Genomic DNA, 22,581 nt, shown 5'->3' on the forward strand with positions numbered 1-22,581 from the left:
ATTAATACCCATTTTTAGAATAAAGCTACATTCTTGTTCTCTCTCCCTCTTTTTCTTCCTCTTTCTTTCTCCCCTTCACTCCTTTTTTTATCTTTCTTTCCAAAAAAAAATGAATAGAAGACATAGAGAAATCCCCCTTATTCACAAAGGAGACATTCCAAGACCCCCAGTAGATGCTTGAAACTGCAGATAGTCATGCCTAACCCAGATCTCCCATCCTGCTTCTAACTTACACATGTGCTGACACATAAACCATAATATGAATCCTGAGGCCTTTTCTGATATTTAAGGGCTGACTGGTCAGTATTTTTATCAACAGAAAGAAGAATGAGAAAATATATCAAGAAATCTCCTTAGTCATAAAAAGAAACATACTAATTTGGGTTGAATAATGCAGTAAATGTAGTGACTCCTTCTTCCATCCTCAAATTAGTGAGAACTTCTGACCAGGATGAGGGGACGCCTGAAGAAGAGGTTCCATGTAGGGACCATGAGAACTATCATGTCACAAGAACCATTTGAGTTTCAGTTGCACAGTCCTCTATCTGACACCCTTGTAAGCAAATGTTTTAGAATTTAAAAATTTTTTAGAGGGTATATATGTAATATAGTCTATACACTGAATATTCTGGATTACTCTGATCAGGAACTGGAGTAGGATCCCTAGTTCAACACATGAAGAGTTTTATAGCATGTTTGATGGTCACATTAAGAGAGATAAATAAAAACTACCAGTAGTCTCACATTAAATCGGATCAGGTGCTGTTACCAAATGAATCTAACACACATTAAGAGAAAAAACTTGATTATCAGACTATTTTAAATGGTGGCTAATGCCACCATTTAATCTGCCTGTATGTGATGCAAGAGACATTCACAGGCATACAGTCCTGTCCAGAGGCTCCTCTAACTCTCCAGTATCCATAGGGCAAACTACACCACCAAGAAAAAACTGTATTATCATTTTTTTATTTAAACAGTGAGTTGAAAACTGATTGTTACTTGAATTACTCATCAAAAGTCAATACATTCTTCACAAAACTATACAATGTTTAGGAGAAAACATAAGAGAAATTCTGCATCATCTGAAATTGGGCAAAAAGTTAGAAATGGCAGCAGAAACATGACCCATAAAGTAAAATGGGATTTGATCAAAATTTAAAACTTTTGCTTTGCTGGATCACTGTCAAGAGACAAGCCACAGACTAGGGGAAAATATTTTGAAATTTCATACAAAGCAGAGAACATTGAATCCAGATTACATAACAAACTCTCAAAATCCAGTAATAAGGAATCAATCCAATTTAAAAATGAGCAAATAACTTCAGCAGATACTTCACCAAAAATGATACATATTCCCCTACCCCTCTTATCTGTGGGGAGTAGGTTATAAGGCCCCTAGTAGATGCCTAGTACTGCAATAATACTGACTGCTATATGCACTAAGATTTTTCCTATATATGCATACCTATGATTAAAGTTTAATGTATAAAGCAGCACAATAAGAGATTGACAACAACAATAATAAAATAGAACAATTTAACCATGTACTTTAATTAAAAAATCATGTGAATGTGATTTATCTCTCCTAAAATACCTTTTTGTTTGTACTCACCTATATTTTAGTTATGGTTAGATGCACATGACTGAAATCACGAATAAAGGAGACTATTATACTGTGTTTGTACCTTGGAAGCCTCAAGGTGGTGAATATGTCAATTATACCCAAATTGATATGTAGGTTTAATGTAATTGCCACCAAAATCCCAGCAAGCTTTACATAGTCATTGTCAAACTTGTTTTGAATTTATGTGAAAAGGCACAGTCCTTGGAATAGCTAACACAATCTTGATAAAGAATGAAGTAAGACAAATCACTCTTGCCAATACAAAGAACTATTTTATCGCTACAGTAATTAAGATACTGTGATAATGGCAGAAGTATAGACACATTCATCAATACAACAGGATAGAGAACCCCAAAATAGACCTACAATATTCCTAATTGTTTTCTGACAAAAGTGCAAAACCACTGCAATGGAGGAAGAGGCAAATGTTTTAACAGGCGGTATAAGTGGTGCTGGAGCAATTAGGTATCTATAGGTTAAAAAACAAGAAACAAAAATTCTTAAACTAAACCTCATGTCTTGTATAAAAATGAAGTTGAAATGTATCATGGATTTAAATGTAAAACTGTAAATTATTTTTTAGAAAAATAAGCATAGAATAAAATCTAGTGGTATGTATAGATTTCTTAGACTTGAAATCAAAGCATTAGATGAAAAAAAATTAATATATTGGGCTTCATCAAAATTTGGACTTTTGCTTAGTGAAAGACCCTTTAGAATAGTTATTTTTTAGAGACGGTATCTCACTATGTTGCCCAGTCTGGAGTGCAGTGACTCTTCACAGACATGATCATAGTGCACTGTAGCCTTGAGCTCTGGGCTCAAGCTATCCTCCCACCTCAGCTTCCTGAGTAGTTGAGACTACAGGCAAGTGCCACTGTGCTAGGCCTGTAAAGTCAGTTTTAAGAGTATGAAAAGACAAATTACAGGCAGGGACAAAATATTTGCAAACTAATTATTTGCCAAAGAGTAAGGTCTAGACTATAAAATGAACTTTCAAAATAGTCAAAAAAACCCAAAAGTCCTTGAATATGGGTAAGAAAATGAATAGATGTTTCGCTAATCAGAATTTAGAAATGGCAACATGTAGGGAAACCAAAATCATTAGCTACCAAGAAAATGCAAATTAAAACCACAAATTTTACCCATCATAGTGGCTAAAATTAAAAATAGCAATAATACCACATTCTGGTGAGGATGAAGAGCAATTGAATACCTCATACACTGTCACTGAGAATGGTATAGACACTCTGGGAAACACTATGGCCATTTACCAAACTTCAATTTTCAAGATAGTTTCGAAGTACATTAAATATCAATCCAGGGCTAGACTGCTAATGTCTAAGTAAAAAATAATTGCTTTGCGGGAGGACTCAAGATGGCGCTGTGAGAACAACCCAGGATTGGCGCTCGCGTTGAATCCGCAAACGGTGAGTCTGAGCTGCATTTCCAGACTGATCTTTGTTGCCCACAGAACGGGGAAACTCCCAAATATAAAAAAGACACGGGACGCCAGGCAGTAGGTCTGCCTGACGAAGCCGGCAGCCGGGGCGGCAGCGGCCGGCCCTACCCAGCAATCCCCACAGGGCGCGCTTGTCCGGGTGCCTTGTTGAACCGGCATCCTGAGACTTGAGAGGGCTAGACTTGAGACTGAACGAGACTTGGACAGAAGCCCAGCCCAGGGGATTGTAGGGACAGATCGTTAGGGATACCCAGTGGGACGAACAAAACCGCGATTTCAAACTATCCCAAGCAGACGGCCCGAGACGCTCTGTGGGGGAGGGGCGTCCACCACTACCGAGGCAACCCGCCCCAACTGAGATACACGCCCACTGCTGACACAGCCAGCCATTGCTGAGGCAACATGCTACAATGAAGAGACTCCGCCGCAGGGCGTGGCGGAGACCACAGCAGAGCCTGTAGGAACAGGGCGAATCACACAACAGCAGGGCGGAGACTCGGCAGCCAAACAGTGGCTAGTCTGCCTTCTAGCTGCGCAGGACACCTCATCGAACATCCAAAAATAAAGCCCAAACCCCTCAACACAGAGCATTTGAGAAAAAAAAAAGGGTTTTTTAATGAGCTCTGTTGCAGCAGAATCAAACCTAGCAGCCTAACAGCCCTGAAGGAACAACAGAGCGCACAGCTCAGCAATTAAACCCCTATTAAGTACAAACTGTCTCCTCAAGCAGCTCCCTGACCCCTCTATATCCAAAAGACTGACATTAGGCAGGCATCATCCTGGGACAAAGATAGCAGAAAAAGAAACTGGTAGCATCCCTCGCTGTGCCACAGCTGCTAGAGGTGCACCCCAGACAAGCAGGGTCTGGAGTGGACCTCAGCAGTCGTACAGCGAAGGGGATAGACTGGTAAAAGGAAAATCAAGCAACAGAAATACTTCATCATCAACATTCTGGGTGTCCACTCAGAGACCCAATCGAAAAGTCAGCAACTACGCAGACGACCAGCGGAAAAATCCACAAAGATGGGAAGAAACCAGCGCAAAAAGGAGGAAAACACCCGAAACCAGAACACCTCGCCTCCTAGAAAGGACCAAAACTCCTCACCAGCAAGGGAACAAAGCTGGACGGAGAATGACTGTGATGAAATGACGGAATTAGACTTCAGAAGATGGATAATGAGAAACTTTTGTGAGCTAAAAGATCATGTATTAAATCAATGCAAAGAAACTAAGAACCTTGAAAAAAGATTTGAAAAAAGATTCGAGGAAATGATAACAAGAATGGATAACTTAGAGAGGAATATGAATGAATTAAAGGAGCTGAAAAACACAATACGAGAACTTCGCGAAGCAAACGCAAGTTTCAATAGCCGAATTGACCAAGCAGAGGAAAGAATATCTGAAGTCGAAGACCAACTCAATGAAATAAAACGAGAAACCAAGATCAGAGAAAAAAGCGCAAAAAGGAATGAACAAAGTCTCCAAGAAATGTGGGACTATGTGAAAAGACCTAAACTACGTTTGATAGGTGTACCAGAAGGGGACGAAGAGAAAGAATCCAAGCTGGAAAATACTCTTCAGGACATCATCCAGGAAAATTTCCCCCACCTAGCAAGACAGGCCAACACTCAATTGCAGGAAATACAGAGAACACCACAAAGATATTCCGCAAGAAGAGCAACCCCAAGGCACAGAATCGTCAGATTCAACAGGGTTGAAATAAAGGAGAGAATACTAAGGGCAGCCAGAGAGAAAGGTTGGGTCACCCACAAAGGGAACCCCATCAGACTCACAGCAGATCTCTCGGCAGAAACACTACAAGCCAGAAGAGAGTGGGGGCCAATATTCAACATTCTTAAAGAAAAGAACTTTCAACCCAGAATTTCATATACAGCCAAACTGAGCTTCAGAAGTGAAGGAAAAATAAAATCCTTTGTGAACAAGCAAGTACTCAGAGATTTTGTCACCACCAGGCCTGCTTTGCAAGAGCTCCTAAAAGAGGCACTACACATAGAAAGGATCAACCAGTACCAGCCATTCCAAAATCACACTGAATGCTAAAGAGCTTCAACATAATGAAGAATCTACAACAACTAACAGGCAAAACAGCCAGTTAGCATCAAAATGGCAGTATCAAATTCACACATAACAATATTAACCCTAAATGTAAATGGACTAAATGCACCAATCAAAAGACACAGACTGGCAAATTGGATAAAAATCCAAAACCCATCAGTGTGCTGTATCCAGGAAACCCATCTCACATGCAAGGATACACAAAGGCTCAAAATAAAGGGATGGAGGAAGATTTACCAAGCTAATGGAAAGCAAAAAAAAGCAGGAGTTGCAATTCTCATCTCTGATAAAATAGACTTTAAAGCAACAAAGATCAAAAGAGACAAAGAAGGCCATTACATAATGGTAAAAGGATCGATACAACAAGAAGAGCTAACGATCCTAAACATATATGGACCCAATGCAGGAGCACCCAGATACATAAGGCAAGTTCTTAATGACTTACAAAAGGACTTAGACTCCCACACAATAATAGTGGGAGACTTTAACACTCCACTGTCAATATTAGACAGATCAACCAGGCAGAAAATCAACAAGGATATCCAGGGCTTGAACTCAGACCTGGAGCAAGCAAACCTGATAGACATTTACAGAACTCTCCACCCCAAATCCACAGAATACACATTCTTCTCAGCACCACATCACACCTACTCTAAAATTGACCACATAATTGGAAGTAAAGCACTGCTCAACAAATGCAAAACAACTGAAATCATAACAAACAGCCTCTCAGACCATAATGCAATCAAGTTAGAACTCAGAATTCAGAAACAGACCCAGAACCGCACAGCTTCATGGAAACTGAACAACTGGCTCTTGAATGTTGACTGGGTAAACAACGAAATGAAGGCAGAAATAAAGAAGTTCTTCGAAACCAATGAGAACGAAGACACAACGTGCCAGAAACTCTGGGACACATTTAAAGCAGTCTCTAGAGGAAAGTATATAGCAATAAGTGCCCATATGAGGAGAATGGAGAGATCCAAAATTGACACCCTATCGTCAAAATTGAAAGAGCTAGAGGAGCAAGATCAAAAAAACTCAAAACCCAGCAGAAGACAAGAAATAACTAAGATCAGAGCTGAGCTGAAGGAGATTGAGACACGAAAAACCCTTCAAAAATTCAATAAATCCAAGAGCTGGTTTTTTGAAAAGATCAACAAAATAGACAGACCACTAGCCAGATTGATTAAAAATAAAAGAGAGAACAACCAAATAGATGCAATAAAAAATGATAAAGGGGAAATCACCACAGATTCCACAGAAATTCAAACCATCATCAGAGAATATTACAAACAACTCTATGTGCATAAACTAGTAAACCTGGAAGAAATGGATAAATTCCTGGACTCCTGTGTCCCAAGCCTAAACCAGGAGGAAGCTGAAACTATGAATAAACCAATAACAAGGTCTGAAGTTGAGGCAGCAATTAAGAGCCTACCACACAAAAAAAGCCCAGGTCCAGACGGGTTCACAGCCTAATTCTACCAGACACACAAGGAGGAGCTGGTACCATTCCTTCTAAAACTATTTCAAACAATCCAAAAAGAGGGAATCCTTCCCAAATCATTTTATGAGACCAACATCATCCTGATACCAAAACTCGGCAGAGACCCAATGAGAAAAGAAAACTTCCGGCCAATATCCATGATGAACATAGATGCAAAAATCTTCAATAAAATATTGGCAAGCCGATTGCAACAGCAAATCAAAAAACTTATTCATCATGATCAAGTAGGATTCATCCCAGGGATGCAAGGCTGGTTCAACATACGCAAGTCTATCAACGTAATTCACCACATAAACAGAACCAAAAACAAAAACCACATGATTATCTCAATTGACGCAGAGAAGGCATTTGACAAAATTCAACAGCCCTTTATGCTAAAAACCCTCAATAAACTTGGTATCGATGGAACGTATCTCAAAGTAATAAAAGCTATTTATGACAAACCAACAGCCAATATCATACTGAATGGGCAAAAACTGGAAGCATTCCCTTTAAAATCTGGCACTAGACAAGGATGCCCTCTCTCACCACTCCTATTCAATATAGTACTGGAAGTTCTAGCCAGAGCAATCAGGCAAGAAAAAGAAATAAAGGGTATTCAAATAGGAAAGGTGGAAGCCAAATTGTCTCTATTTGCAGACGACATGATACTGTACCTAGAAGACCCCATCGCCTCAGCCCAAAAACTCCTGAAACTGATAAGCAACTTCAGCAAAGTCTCAGGATATAAAATCAATGTACAAAAATCACAAGGATTCGTCTACACCAATAACAGACTTAAAGAAAGCCAAATCAAGAGCGAACTGCCATTCGCAATTGCTACAAAAAGAATAAAATACCTTGGAATACAACTCACAAGGAACGTAAGAGACCTCTTCAAGGAGAACTACAAACCACTGCTCAACGAAATCAGAGAGGACACAAACAGATGGAGAAACATTCCATGTTCATGGTTAGGAAGAATTAATATCGTGAAAATGGCTATACTGCCCAAAGTAATTTACAGAATCAACGCTATCCCCATCAAGCTACCATTGACTTTCTTCACAGAACTGGAAAAAACCACCATGAACTTCATATGGAACCAAAAGAGAGCCCGCATAGCCAAGTCAATTCTAAGCAAAAAGAACACAGCGGGGGGCATCACACTACCGGATTTCAAACTATACTACAAGGCTACAGTAATCAAAACAGCATGGTACTGGTACCAAAACAGAGATATAGACCAATGGAACAAAACAGAGGCACCGGAGGCAACACAACATACATACAACTATACAATCTTTGATAAACCTGACAAAAACAAGCAATGGGGAAAGGATTCCATGTTTAACAAATGGTGTTGGGAAAACTGGCTAGCCATGTGCAGAAAGCAGAAACTGGACCCCTTCCTGACACCTTACACTAAAATTAACTCCAGATGGATTAAAGACTTAAACATAAGACCTGGCACCATAAAAACCCTAGAAGGAAATCTAGGCAAAACCATCCAGGACATAGGAGTAGGCAAGGACTTCATGAACAAAACACCAAAAGCATTGGCAACAAAAGCCAAAATAGACAAATGGGACCTAATGAAACTCCACAGCTTCTGCACGGCAAAAGAAACAGTCACTAGAGTGGATCGGCAACCAACAGAATGGGAAAAAATTTTCGCAGTCTACCCATCTGACAAAGGGCTGATATCCAGAATTTACAAAGAACTCAAACAGATTTATAGGAAAAAAACAAGCCCATTCAAAAGTGGGCAAAGGATATGAACAGACCCTTTACAAAAGAAGACATATATGAGGCCAACAATCATATGAAAAAATGCTCATCGTCACTGGTCATCAGAGAGATGCAAATCAAAACCACATTGAGATACCATCTCACGCCAGTTAGAATGGCGATCATTAAAAAATCTGGAGACAACAGATGCTGGAGAGGATGTGGAGAAAAAGGAACACTTTTACACCGTTGGTGGGAGTGTAAATTAGTTCAACCATTGTGGAAGACAGTGTGTCGCTTCCTCAAGGCCTTAGAAATAGAAATTCCATTTGACCCAGCAATCCCATTACTGGGTATATATCCAAAAGACTATAAATCGTTCTACTATAAGGACACATGTACACGAATGTTCATTGCAGCACTGTTTACAATAGCAAAGACCTGGAATCAACCCAAATGCCCATTGATAATAGACTGGATTGGAAAAATGTGGCACATATACACCATGGAATATTATGCAGCAATCAGAAATGATGAGTTTGTGTCGTTTGTAGGGACATGGATGAATCTGGAAAACATCATCCTCAGCAAACTGACACAAGAACAGAAAATGAAACACCGCATATCCTCACTCATAGGCGGGTGATGAAAAATGAGAACACATGGACACAGAAAGGGGAGTACTAAACACTGGGGTCTATTGGGGGGAAAAGGGAAGGGCCAGTGGGAGGGGGAGGTGGGGAGGGATAGCCTGGGGAGAAATGCCAAATGTGGGTGAAGGGGAGAAGAAAAGAAAAGCACACTGTCATGTGTGTACCTACGCAACTGTCTTGCATGCTCTGCTCATGTACCCCAAAACCTAAAATCCAATAAAAAATTTAAAAAAAAATAATAATAATAATTGCATTTGCACATGTGCATTTGATAAATTAGAATAGAGTATCAATACAGAGGAAAAAGTTAACTGTGATAAAATGAAGTTGTTGTTAGAGAATATTGCATATTGTTTTAAGAGTACCAAGAAAATGTAGGAAATATAGGAAAGAATGCTATTCTTCCCTATACCAGTTGATATTCTGCTTTTAATAGTGCAATGTAATTTGCTTTATGGAATTAAGAGTTAAAGGAAAATAAGACATTGAACAACTAGTAATTGTGGAACATACAAGAAGCAATTAATTATTGTAATAAAGTACATTATTTGGAGTGTAATTCATCATATAGTCCTATTAATATGACTGTAATAAGTACAAATTAGGAATTAATGAGCAGAGAAACAATTGACAAATGACAGCAGAACACTTACACATAAAAAACAATAGAGAATATAAATTAACCTTACCTAATAATCTTTTAGCTACTCAAGTTATTTTTTTAAAGTCATTTTAAAAGTTAATAAAAATATTTCTCCTATGCAATTTAATAACTGTTCAATAAAATATTAAACACTGTCTTACTTCAATATATGGAAGCTTTACTTGAGACATCATGTATATCCAAATATGGAAATTTTCGCCCTCCTTGACATCACTCAGACTACACAAACAAGACAGATTGAGGTCGATGAGAATATGCATCAAATTATATTTATTAATAGTAATAACAGGATATTCATCTTTGTGGATTCACATATTTTTTAAAATAAATAGTGTATAATCCATCAGGAAGGGAGGAAGGAAAGTACGAAGGTAGGCAGCAAGGAAGCAGGAAGGAGAGAAGTAAGGAAGATAATCTTCTAGATTATTTAAGAAATGGAAGAAGAGATTATGATTCCAAGTATTCCACTGTACAATATAGTTCAACTCAGAACATTCTGACAGAGTTCATCTCTACCATCATTTTCTCACTTAACAGAAATATGTGTGAGATAAAGACCTTACTGTGAGTTATGGGGCTTTAACTAAAAAAGTCTTTGCTGATGCCTGTATTTTTGAATTGTCCTTCAGTGCCCTGATATGGTTTGGCTGTGTCCTCACCCAATTTTCATCTTAAATTGTAGCTCCCATAATCCCCACATGTCCTGGGAGGGACCCAGTAGGAGGTAATTGAATCATGCAGGTGGTTACCCTCGTGCTGCTCATGTGACAGTGAGTTCTCACATATCTGATGGTTTTATAAGGGGCCTTTCCCCTTTGCTTGGCACTTACTGCTGCCACCATGTAAAGAAGGACATGTTTGCTTCTCCTTCTACCATGATTGTAAGTTTCCTAAGACCTCCCCAGCAATGCTGAACTGCGAGTCTGTTAAACCTCTTTCCTTTATAAATTACTCAGTCTCAGGTATGTCTTTGTTAGCCGCATGTGAGCAGATTAATACATGCCCCATAGATTCAGGCTAGGTAAGCAGCATGTGTTTATAAAATGGGAGAAAGAAAATTTTGAAAAGGACAATGGGAAAGGAAATTCCACATGAAGCCCATCAGCAGGCGTCATCTCAGGTGGTTCTGTTTTGGGGAAGTGTTCACATGGAAGTTGAGAATATACCCAGAGACTATCACCCTGTCTTTAGCAGCAAATTATAGTCAATCACCTACTCAGTGAGATGAATTAAATAATCAGACAAAGGTATCAATGCTAACATGTGCACAGTTGATTTTAGTTTCATAATATCTCTACCAGGAACACTTACATTTAAATAAGAGATCATGCGTTTTAAATGGCTTTATCTTATTTACATCTGGGTGTCTTGAGGAGATATGTTCATCACACTTCATTTAAAACTGTGCTCCATTTAATATATAAAACCAGTCAGAAATAGAAACACTGAATATGTCTATTATACCTTACTTATGTCCTTGAATTATAGACCTTTTTTATAATTATAGGCCCTTGAATTATAGACACTTTTTTAAGAAAGTGAAATTTGTTTCTCTAACACCCATGAAAAAATATAGCATATATTTTATGAGCAGGTTCACATGTGTCTTTTTGTTTCATCAAAGAATAGTAAAAAAGCTGAATAGAAGGTAATTGTGAATCACTTAAAAGCATAATTTACTGTACTAGAGATGTTAAAATACATTAAGTGATATAAAATTATAGAAATAAATTATTAAATGATAACATATACCAAATGAATGATCAGTCTTCTACTTATGTAGGCTTAAGTACTTGTCTACCCACCATCCATCAAAAAATACTTTTTGTTGATATCACAGAGAGCAAATAACTGGTTGAATGATTAAGTTTCTCAAGTTTCAACTCTATCAGCTTCAAAAATCTGGAGAGAAATTCAGGAGTGGATGCTCTGAGACCTGCAGCTCTGTGATAGCCAGCTTCAAACACAATATATTAAGTATACATTTATCAACTGTTTCCTAAAAAGCATATGAGTATGGGACAATATCAGAATCCCTCATCTAAAAGTCAACAACAAAAAACTCAATGAACAAGTTGGCAAAGGACTTGATAGACACTTTTCTAAAGAAATACAAATGACCAATAAGCAGAAGATGCCCAGCATCATTAGTAATTAGAAAAATACATATCAAAAGCACAGTGAGATGTCACTTCAAAATCATTAGAATTCTGTGACTTAAAACGACAAATAACTTGTTAATAATGATATAGAAAAATAGAAATGTGTGCATTGCTGGTGTGAAAGTAAAAAAGGACACAGTTGCTATGGGACTGTTTGGTAGTTACCCAAAAAGTTAAATAGAATCACTATATGATCTGTTAATTCAACTCCTGAATATGTATGACAAAGAAATAAAAGCAGGGACTTAGATACGTGTACACCAATGTTCCTAGCAGCATTATTCACAAAAGCCAAAAAATGGAAGCAACCCAAATGTCCATAATGTCTATTGACAGATGAATGGAAAAGTAAAATCTATCTATCATCTATCTATCTATCTATCTTTCTATCTATCTATCTGGCTGGCTGTCTGTCTGTCTGTCTGTCTATAAAATATACAACCGAATATTATTATTTCTTAAAAACAAATAAAATTCACATGTATACTACAACATGGATGAACTTTGAAGACATTATGCTAAGTGATATGAGACAGACATGGAAGAACAAAATTATATTATTCCACTGATCCAAGTGGCTAGAACAGGCAAATTTATATAGATAGAAAGTGGAATATGTTAATAGGGCCTGGGGAATGAGGAAACAAGGAGTTTGTTTTTTAAAGGGTACTGAATTTCTGTTGGGATGATGGAAACGTTTGGGAAGTAGACTGTGGTGTGGTTGCACAGCACTGTGAGGGTACTTCATGCCATTGAACTTTATACTTAAAAAGAGTTAAAACAGTTAAGTTTTATGTTATATGCATTTTACCACAATAATGAAAAAAAAAGAAAGAAAAACCACCACAATGAGATGCCCCTATACACCTTTTAGAATGGTTAAATTTTCAGAGAATGAAAATAGCAGGTGCTGGTGAAGATGAGAAACAAATGGAATACGAATGGAAGGGTGAAGCACCACAGCCTTTCTAAAACTGTTGATAACGTCGTATATAGTTACCCCTCTTGCGTTTATTTACCAAAGAGAAATTTTTAAAAAGCACAAAGACTTATAAAAATTATTGATAGCAGCATTATTCATAAAACAACCAAACTAAAAATAGCCCAAATGTCCATCAACTGATGAGCAGATATATCCCCATTGCATGGAAATTACATGGCAATAAAAAGGAACCAAAATATTACTATATGCCACAATATGGTAAATCTCAAAATAATTATGCTGAATTTAGAAATCCAAAATGAAATACAGACTGTATGATTTCATTTATATGTAATTTTTTTTTAAATTATTTATTTACTTTAGGTGCATTCTATATCTGGCATTTCTCCCCATGTTATCCCTCCCCACCCTCCCCTCCCTCCCTACGCCCCACTGTCTCTCCCCTACCCCCCCAACTGCCCCCAGTGTGTGATGTTCCTCTCCCTGACTCCATGTGTTCTCGTTGTTCAACACCCACCTATGAGTGAGAACATAGGTGTTTGGCTTTCTGTTCTTGTGTCAGTTTGCTGAGAATGATGGTGTCCAGATTCATCCAAGTCCCTACAAAGGACACAAACTCATCGTTTTTTATGGCTTCGTACTATTCCATGGTGTATGTGTACCACATTTTCTTTGTCCAATCTATCACTGATGGGCATTTGGGTTGGTTCCAGGTCTTTGCTATTGTACACAGGGCTGCAAAATAAGAAAGCAAAATTCAATGACAGATGGGCAGATCGGTGGTTTCTTGGGTTGAAAATTAGGGTAGATGTTGAATGGGGAAGGAAGGAACTTTTCAAAGTGATAGGCCTGTTCTATATCTTAATTGTGGTTGTTGTTAGAAACTGTATAAAGATACCAAAATTCACTAAACTCTACATTTACCAAAAAAAAAGTTATTCACCTTCCTCCTGCACTGTGGTAAGAACCCTGAATTCCAGCACTCCACTGCTCCCATCTGCACAAAGCCCTAGGGAGGGCAGAGACAATGCTTGGGTTTGCTCCTTTGCTCTGCTCAAACTTCTAGCCTTTGTGGTTTTCCCTAATTGCTTATAGTATTTCTCTGAGCCTTGTAATTTGAATTTTTTGGCCACCTCCTCACCAAATTTATATGTTAAAACATAATTTCCAGTGGGATGGTATTAGGAAGTGTGGCCTTTGGGAGGTGATTAGGTCATGAGGACTCCACTCTCATGAATGGGATTAGTGCCCTTCAAAAAGAGGCCTTGCCTTTTTCACCACATGAGGACAGAGCTAAAAGGTGCCATCTATGAACCAGGAAATGGGCCTGAACCAGACACTGAATCTTCTGGCACCCTGATCTTGGACTTCCAAGCCTCCAGGAGTGTGACCAATAAATTTCTGTTGTTTTAAAGCTACCTATGTGTTATAGCAGCCTGAGACTTTTACTTTTAAATGAAGATAGCAATCACAAATTTATCCTGTTACTGCTCACTTTAGCTTCTGCCTCAGTACACTGTCTCCTGCCGAACTCCCCTGCTGCTTCTTCAAAAGCACGTAGGCAAGGCAAACCACTCTGCCCACAGCCTACTCCCAAGTACATCACCATTATGTAATTTCTGTCATCAGTGTTTTAACTAAGTTCTGAGCACATTCCCCAGCCATGCTTAACAACAAATGGAAAAAATGGCTTTTAATTCCTTTGTATCAAACTTATATGGTGAAGTGCAAGTTGGGGGCCCAAGTAAAAGTAGAAAGGTTAGAGAAATAAATAAAGAAAGGGTCCTAATGCAAAATTATATGAAGCAATATATTATCCACCAAAGCATAAGTCCTAATATTTCTTTAGAGAACAGCCATAATAAACAACACTCTCCCTGAAGAGCCACAACACCTGCTACTGATTTTTTTTTCTTCCTTTAAATTGGAAATCACTGATGGAATTCTACCAGCAGAAGAGGACTCAGGCTATTGCTTTTAGACAGCTGGGAAATGTGCTTTCAAGATGTCCGTGAGCACCCAGATGGTAGCCTGAATCCAGAGATGGATGGGGGAAGAAGATCAGGAGAGACAGACAAAAACAGTAACAGAAAAGGACAGTGAGAAACCTAAAAAGATGGAGGGAGAGAGAGAATAAAATCCAGATTCAATTTCTTATGGCAACCTGAGCAGTTTGGTTTGCTAGCTGGTTCTCTAAGCACTGCTTCCATATTTTGGATTTAATAAAGCCACAGTAAGCCTTTTGCCCCAACCACCTTTTTGTGCTTAATTGTTAAACTCATATACAATTGGAAGGAAATCGAATCCATATGTTCCTATTCATTTATACTTAAATCATCCAAATACAGTGTTTTAACCCCAATTTGTCATTCACAGAAACTTTGGAGACTTAAATAAATTTCTGGAGGTCTGTCCTAATTCTCCACTCTTTTGTGGTCCTCAAGTAAATACATATATTTGAATTCAAGAGTTTGAGAGATGTATAAGAAATTCCAAAATAAAATTTTCCTCCCTTTATCAGTTTTCCTCCAACTTCATTGGAGGGAATCCCTAGGTAGACAGTGTTTGGTGTGTGACAGTTTCTTTAAGAAATAAATCCTCATACAACCCTAAGGGCACCATGTAAAAGAGTGCACCATCTCTAAAAAAAATCCCACATGCCTTGGACTAACCCTCCATTCATGGACATCAACTTTTCTTGTGCCTAGGACAGTGCCTGCTGTATATTAGGAGATTACTAAATGTTGAATAAATAAGTGAAAGAATGAATATTCTCCCTTTTCATCCTAACCTTGCCCACCTGTCTTCTTGCTCATGGTTTAGCAAACAGATTTTCCATTCTATGCTCCATCCTTAGACGACAGCAAGTCAACCTTCTGCCAGTTTCATTCTGCCCAGGTGCTCCTTCTGGGTATCAGGTTTTCTAGGTCTGTAAGGCTACAACTGGGAAACTGTGGACATATCTTCCTCTTTTAGAATTTTGTCACTGGCAGACCCTGATTACATCATCAATTATAATCTGACTATTTGCTATTTGTATAGTGATATATATGAACTTATAAAGAGAATATAGAAAAACTTTCTGCAATAAATAGAAAACATACCTTTTTATTTATTTACTTTTTGAGACAAGGCCTTGCTCTGTTGCCCAGGCTGGAATGCAGTGGCATGATCTCAACTCACTGCAACCTCTGCCCACTGGGCTCAAGCAATCCTCCTGCCAGAATCTCCTGATTAGCTGGGACCACAGGTATGCACCACCATGTTTGGCTAATTTTTTAATTTTTTTATGGATACAGGGTCTCATTTTGTAGCCCAGGCAGGACTTGAACTCCTTAAATCAAGCAATCTGCCACGTTGGCCTCCCTAAGCGATAGGATTACAGGCGTGAGCACCTGACCTAAAATGCACATCTTTGTAAAGGCCACTTGTTTGTATCTCCGTTGATCCTTTTGACCTTTTTGGCCTATCTTTTGGTAAGGGAGGCAAAATGGAGGTAAATTCTTCATTAATTTTACGTCTTCATTTTTCTCTCTATAATTAGCAAGTCAGGTAGAATTAAGCTCACAGAAAGTGTGGTTTAGGGTTTACTTTTGATAGTATACATGTGTCCTTTGGCAAGTCCCCGTGCTGAATGTACTATATGGGGACAATTCACTCCTTTATTTTCATAAAAAGAAATCAATTCCATGTGTTCCTTTGAGGGAGATTTCTGTGAATGATATTTGTGTGATTAACAACACATACTGTCAGTTTCTGTTGATGCCACTTGTAAATTGTCCCAATTCAACCTGATTTTTAAGTCTTCCTGGATTTGTTTGGTGGTTGGGTAATCATTTTTACTACTGATGTATTCTACAATCAGCCCCAATCTGAGTTCCCTCCAAACCTCCTGCTCAGTTAATGAAGCTGACCATCTTCATGCTGTTGTCTTCTTACCCCAGCTTCTCTCCCAGTGTGCCCATCCCATGTCCTGTCTCTGACCCAGTGCTGTGTTTTACTTTACTGTGACACCAGAAGTTGTACAGGAATTCATTTTTCTGCATCTTTGTATCCCCAGCTCTTTGCATACTGTCACATAGATGCATGAGCACGTAGAGGCACTCGATAATGCTTGTCCAAAACTACACATGAACAAGTTTGCATGAAAATACTTGCTTTTTTCCTTCGACACCTTGCTGAGCAGCAAGCTACTGTATCCCTTTGAATGCTAAAAATTTCTTAATATGGTGAACGGTTGTAGGTTAAGAAGCATTAAGCAAGTTAGACAACAAATATTTGGGAATCACATCCGGACCCTCCTGACAATCTCAATCACTATTCTTAGAAAATAATTGGCTTTATAAAGCCCTAACTTCCTGATCTGATTTGCAATAGGGAGTGGGAAGAGTATGGATTTCATTTAGTCACTCACCACCATTTACTAACTTTCCATTCAGTTCAAATCCCTGAGTCATTTTAGTCCCTGAGATGGACCTACATGCTCTTCCCTGTCCTTCTTGGTTAGAAAAGCTCTGGCAGTGTGTGGATGGGGGTGGCCACAGACACCCCTTGCACACATGCTCATTGGGCTTCCAACGAGCCTCCAAACAGGCTGTAGAGGTCTGCTGTATTATTTCCACACAGAACAGATTCTATTGGAATCTTTCAAACTTATATATTCAGCTGAAGCTGGATTTAAACTTTTTGCTCGTATCGTGGCAAAGGCAACTGAACAGAAAAGGCTGGATTTTCATTTTGTGCAGTTAAATCTGCACTCTGCTCCATTATTGCACAGAGCATATGCAGGTAGTTCGGAAAAAGAAAGGCATACCTTGCACTAGAATCTGTGTTTCCTAGAACCTTCTGAGCAGGGGAAAAGAGAGGGGAGAAGGCTCCCAGGGCAATGTCCTGCACAGACACAAAGAGCATTGTCCGTGCCACTCAGATGGTCAGTACTGAACCTCTAATTATGATTACCAGAGTTTATGGGCAGTTGCCTAGACAGATGTCAGACATCTGCCCGCTAGGATCCACATTAACATCAGCTGAGGTCTGCTCCTGCCATTGTACTGATGCTATGACAAGGTGAAATCTCTCTGTATCAGCCTAATTCCAGTCCAGCTCAAAACGCCTCTGTTGAACAGAAGTTTTCACGTATGTATCACTATGTTAAAAGTTTAAAAGGAACATGATGAAATTCTTTATATTATATAACTTGCTTATTAAAATGACCAAATGATCTATAGTCAGATTATGTCAGTACGGTTTAGATAATTTATATTGAATAATAATAATACATATGATATGCACTGTACTTGATGAACTCTCCCTTGAAACCCCCACAAATATGTCTACCTGGCAATGTTTAATCCATCTTTTGTTTCCCAGCTCAGAAATTTTCTCTCTTTATAATCCCATTGCACTGTATGCTTAGCACTACTAAATATATTACCTCATGAAATCATAATTATTTATTTACATTTCTATCTCTCCACTCTACTTCTAATTCCTTAAGAGCACAGTGGGCTGTTTACCAATTTTCCCATTTTTATTACAGATCTTTGTACTGCCAGTTCTTTGCACAATGCCACGTAGATGCATGAGCATCACCTCTAGAAGAGTTCCTAGCACACACCAAAAAATTACTCTGGCATAAATGTTTCTAAAGTTTGCAAAGTACTTTCATATACTTTATCCCAATTTATACTCACAATGATCCTGTGAGGCAGGCATTTTTATCCCCCCCCGTAAAAGCTGAGGAAATTAAGGCTTAGAAAGATTAAGTGATTGGGACAAGGGTGCACAGTTAATGAATGCCATAAATTTAATGCTGGCCAAGATCTTCCAAATGCCAAATCCTGCATTGTTTCCAGTGTGCCACAGTTGCCTTTTGAGATGTCATTGCTCTCCCAACTGAGGAAATGACCATTATCACCATTTTGCAGGTCAAGAAAAGCAAATCCTGAAACTCCGCCAGGTAATTCAGTTCTCATCTCTGGCAGCAACAGGAACCAAGAATAGAAATCCAGAATTACTATTCTGCCTCATAGCCAGTTCCCATGCATGTAATGAGCACCATGTGTTCCCTGATCAAATAAGCCTGTGAATAAGATGAACATGGACAAACACACCAGTCTAAACCCCCTCACAGTTGGCAGGAACAGTTAGCATTGTGCTGGACATAGAAGAAATACTTTTATTCTTTCTGCCCAATACACTTATACCAATCATGGGTTTAAGATGACATTTTGACTTCATGACACACACATTCTCCTGTTCTTAACCCACTGACTCCACTTTCACATTCTATCTTAAGAGCACAATCGTCCAAAAGGATCCCCACCCTGCTCTGCTACTAGCTTCTGAACTCCTTCCGTTTTGTTTTACCACAAGGACAGAATCATTCTATTTCTTGGTTGAGAGATTCTGAAGGGAACACTTAGAGGCTCTGAAATATTCGGGGAACAGGGAGCATTGTTTTCATCTGAACTATCTGAGATCCTTCTAGGGTAAGTCAGAACTCCCTGGGATCCTTCAGAACTCCTGGGCCATTTGAGTCCACGCTAACCTGAACTTCCTTAGCCTTTCAGTGGTTCCTGACACCTGTCTTCTATGGCTCCATCTCAAATTTCAGTGACTATGAAATGCTTGTTTTGTGCTGACATGCACAGCAGCCCAAAAAACTCAGCACCAATCACTTTTAAGACAGTTAACAAGAAACAAAGGAGCTGCATATTCTCATTAACTTTCATATTAAAGCAAAAAGTGGTCTCACTTCCATCTTCTTGACTTTCATTTAAAAAATTAGACATAGACTCTCTTCTAAACCTGAAGAATTGATTTGGCTTTGGGATCAGAAAATTGTCAATGAAATTTGAGATATGATATTCAAACTATAAGGCCTTGAGATATTACTTAGGTTTTTGCAGTGAGAATGTAATAAAAATTAGGCCAGTCCCGGTGGCTCACGCCTGTAATCCCAGCACTTTCGGAGGCCAAGGTGGGTGGATCACGAGGTCAAGAGATGGAGATTATCCTGGTCAACATGGTGAAATGCCATCTCTACTAAAAATACAAAAAATTAGCTGGGCATGGTGATGTGTGCCTGTAATCCCAGCTACTCCGGAGGCTGAGGCAGGAGAATTGCTTGAACCCAGGAGGCGGAGGTTGCTGTGAGCCGAGATCGCGCCATTGCACTCCAGCCTGGGTAACAAGAGCAAAACTCTGTGTAAAAAAAAAAAAGAAAAAAAAATTGACAAAGATTACCCAGAATCTAGAAAAAGAAAGAGCCCAGGGAGTAATAAGTGCCCAACCTTAAAAAATAACAAGAGGCCATCCTGACCACGATTCTATGTTTCACTAAAAACATTTAGAGAAAAGACTTTGAAGGAGTCCTGGAATCTAGTAGAAGTTTTATAATTTCAAAACTGGAAAGATTCGACAATTGACCAATAATGAGAATATCAGACAAAGAGAGAAGAAAGCTCAGACGTTTTGGGGGACTTTCCACCAAAAGAGCTTAAAGGTAATGTGATTCAGAATAACATTATGTAGGTACCTCTACAAAACTTTGAAAAGAATCAATACTTGATTATGCCTAGTGTACAGGGGCATCTGGTCTTGCCTCCTTGGCTGCTTTGGGAAATGGACTGTCAGTGCTCTAGGTCATGAGGATGTCCCTGTCGAGCTGTTACCCAGAAGGCTGCTCCTTAAGATTACTGGTCCTAAGTGGTACTAAACCCCCAGAATAAAATGAGAGTTCTTTTATTCCAAATAGGTAAGGAATAAATGGTGAACACCAAAGGATTCGGCAGATTTGTCTTAGTGAAAAGATTGAATGAATGCAGAAGGATAAGAAATCCTGATCCCACTGAGAAGAGATAGTTCTCTGCCTTAGGATGAAGAGTTTAACTAGCTGGTTACTGGATACTGATCATCACTGCACTCATACCTGATTTATTTTTTTGTTATCTTCATCACATGCACATTTGTGCTAGACAGCAAATACCTAAATAGTCCAGATTGCTTCTGTTCCGTCCAACAATATTTACCTGGCACCGCCTGTTATCCAGTCACTGTGCTAGTCACTGGAAATCCAAAATGTACTCACTACATTTTATGAGTAGACACACAAACAAAATATCATAATATAAGTAAATTTTATAACAACAGTAGGAAACCTGTACAAGGCACATGAAGGGAGAAATTTTTTGGTTATCATCTCATTTGGTTTGGTTTCTCATGTGCCTAGCAATAAAATTTAATAAATGTTTGATAAACCAATGAATAGATAAATGAATCAGTGTTGCATTTGAACAAGCCACATGTTCTTGCAAATATGGCTGGGCTAGTTTTTCTTGAGGAATGTTGGAGACTTTCATCAAAGAGGAGGTCAATTCAGAGGCCTCAAGTCCTACCCTAGTCCAATACCAGTGTTTCAGGGTAGGGGGGCAGCACATCATTCTGTCCTAGGACCCCAAGGTGTCAAGGTAGGGAAAACTGCTCCTCAAGAGAAACTGGAGGCTCATCACAGCCTTACCTCCAGGGAAGGAAGCAAAATTTGAATCTTTCCTGGAGAATTCACTGCCTTTCAGTACTCTGGATGGCACAAAGAGAACAATATTCATTTTTCAGAAGCTCTACCAGGTAATGCACTTGGCCTTGATGAAAACCATGCATTGGGAACCACCAAAATATTACAGGAGCCCACAAAAGTAAGTGTGGAGACTAGAATCTGACTTTGGTAAATATGCCATTTATATAATCTAACTGGGGATGGCGGGGTGGGCATTTATCAAAGAAGTGACTCTTCACATTTCCCAGCACACCTTAATGAACTCTAGCAGATATCCCAGGGTACAGCCACTCTCGGCCCACAGTCCTTTTCTGAAATTATTAAATCAATGCCACATCAATACCACAATATGAAAATATGAGCTCAGAAAGTCACTGGTGAGCTAACAATCATTCCCACCCCTGAACTATATTAGGATCTATCCAGCTAAGTTGGCTCTAAGCAGCTATGCTGGACGGTAGCCTTCTTGTGTACAAGCTGCTGTAATACTTTTACTCTCTTCTACTCACTCCCATCTTTGATACATTTTCTAGCCCCACTGGTTTTAGAGACTATCACATTTCTCTTTGGATCTGGGACCTTCTGTTCTGCCCTCAGTTTCTGTCCCTGCTTGCTTTCACAGTTTCAGTGGCCTCTCCTTCCTCCGCTCTTGCCAAACTCTGTCTTGCCCTAAAACTTGGAGAGAAGACATAAGACACTGGAAACCACATAAATGCTTCTAGAGTAGTCTATGGGCAGAATTCAGGAGCCCAGCAGTCATGATGTTCCCTGAAGAATCAGTGTATACTCCAAATAGAAGGACTTGGGTTCAATTCCCAAATAGTAGCAGTGTGACCTTGTCAAGTTTGTTGAGCTACAGGGTTCTTGTGTGTAAACTAGTAATTATGTAATATTAGGCCCAAAGGACCTCTGTAAGGCACAAAAGAGAAAGATGTATGAATATGCTTTATAAGCAGTATTCATTTGGTACTCTGACCAGCTCAAAATGAAGCTTATGAAAAAAAAATCTGCAAGTCTGTTCTTGGAAAGAGAGAGCTAATCTTGATAGTAGAATGCCCCTCAGTTGATATTTGGTGAATTAAAGTGAGATTAAAATGGACAAGCTAGGTAGAAGAATTACACTTACATTGAAACATAATTTCTATGGAGCACACTGGGAGAAGATATTATTAGAAAAACTAAAACTACGCAAAACTTTTAGATTAACCTCCAGAGGA

This window comes from Callithrix jacchus, chromosome 19 (genome assembly GCF_049354715.1).
Source record: "Callithrix jacchus isolate 240 chromosome 19, calJac240_pri, whole genome shotgun sequence".
Classification (NCBI taxonomy): domain Eukaryota; kingdom Metazoa; phylum Chordata; class Mammalia; order Primates; family Cebidae; genus Callithrix; species Callithrix jacchus.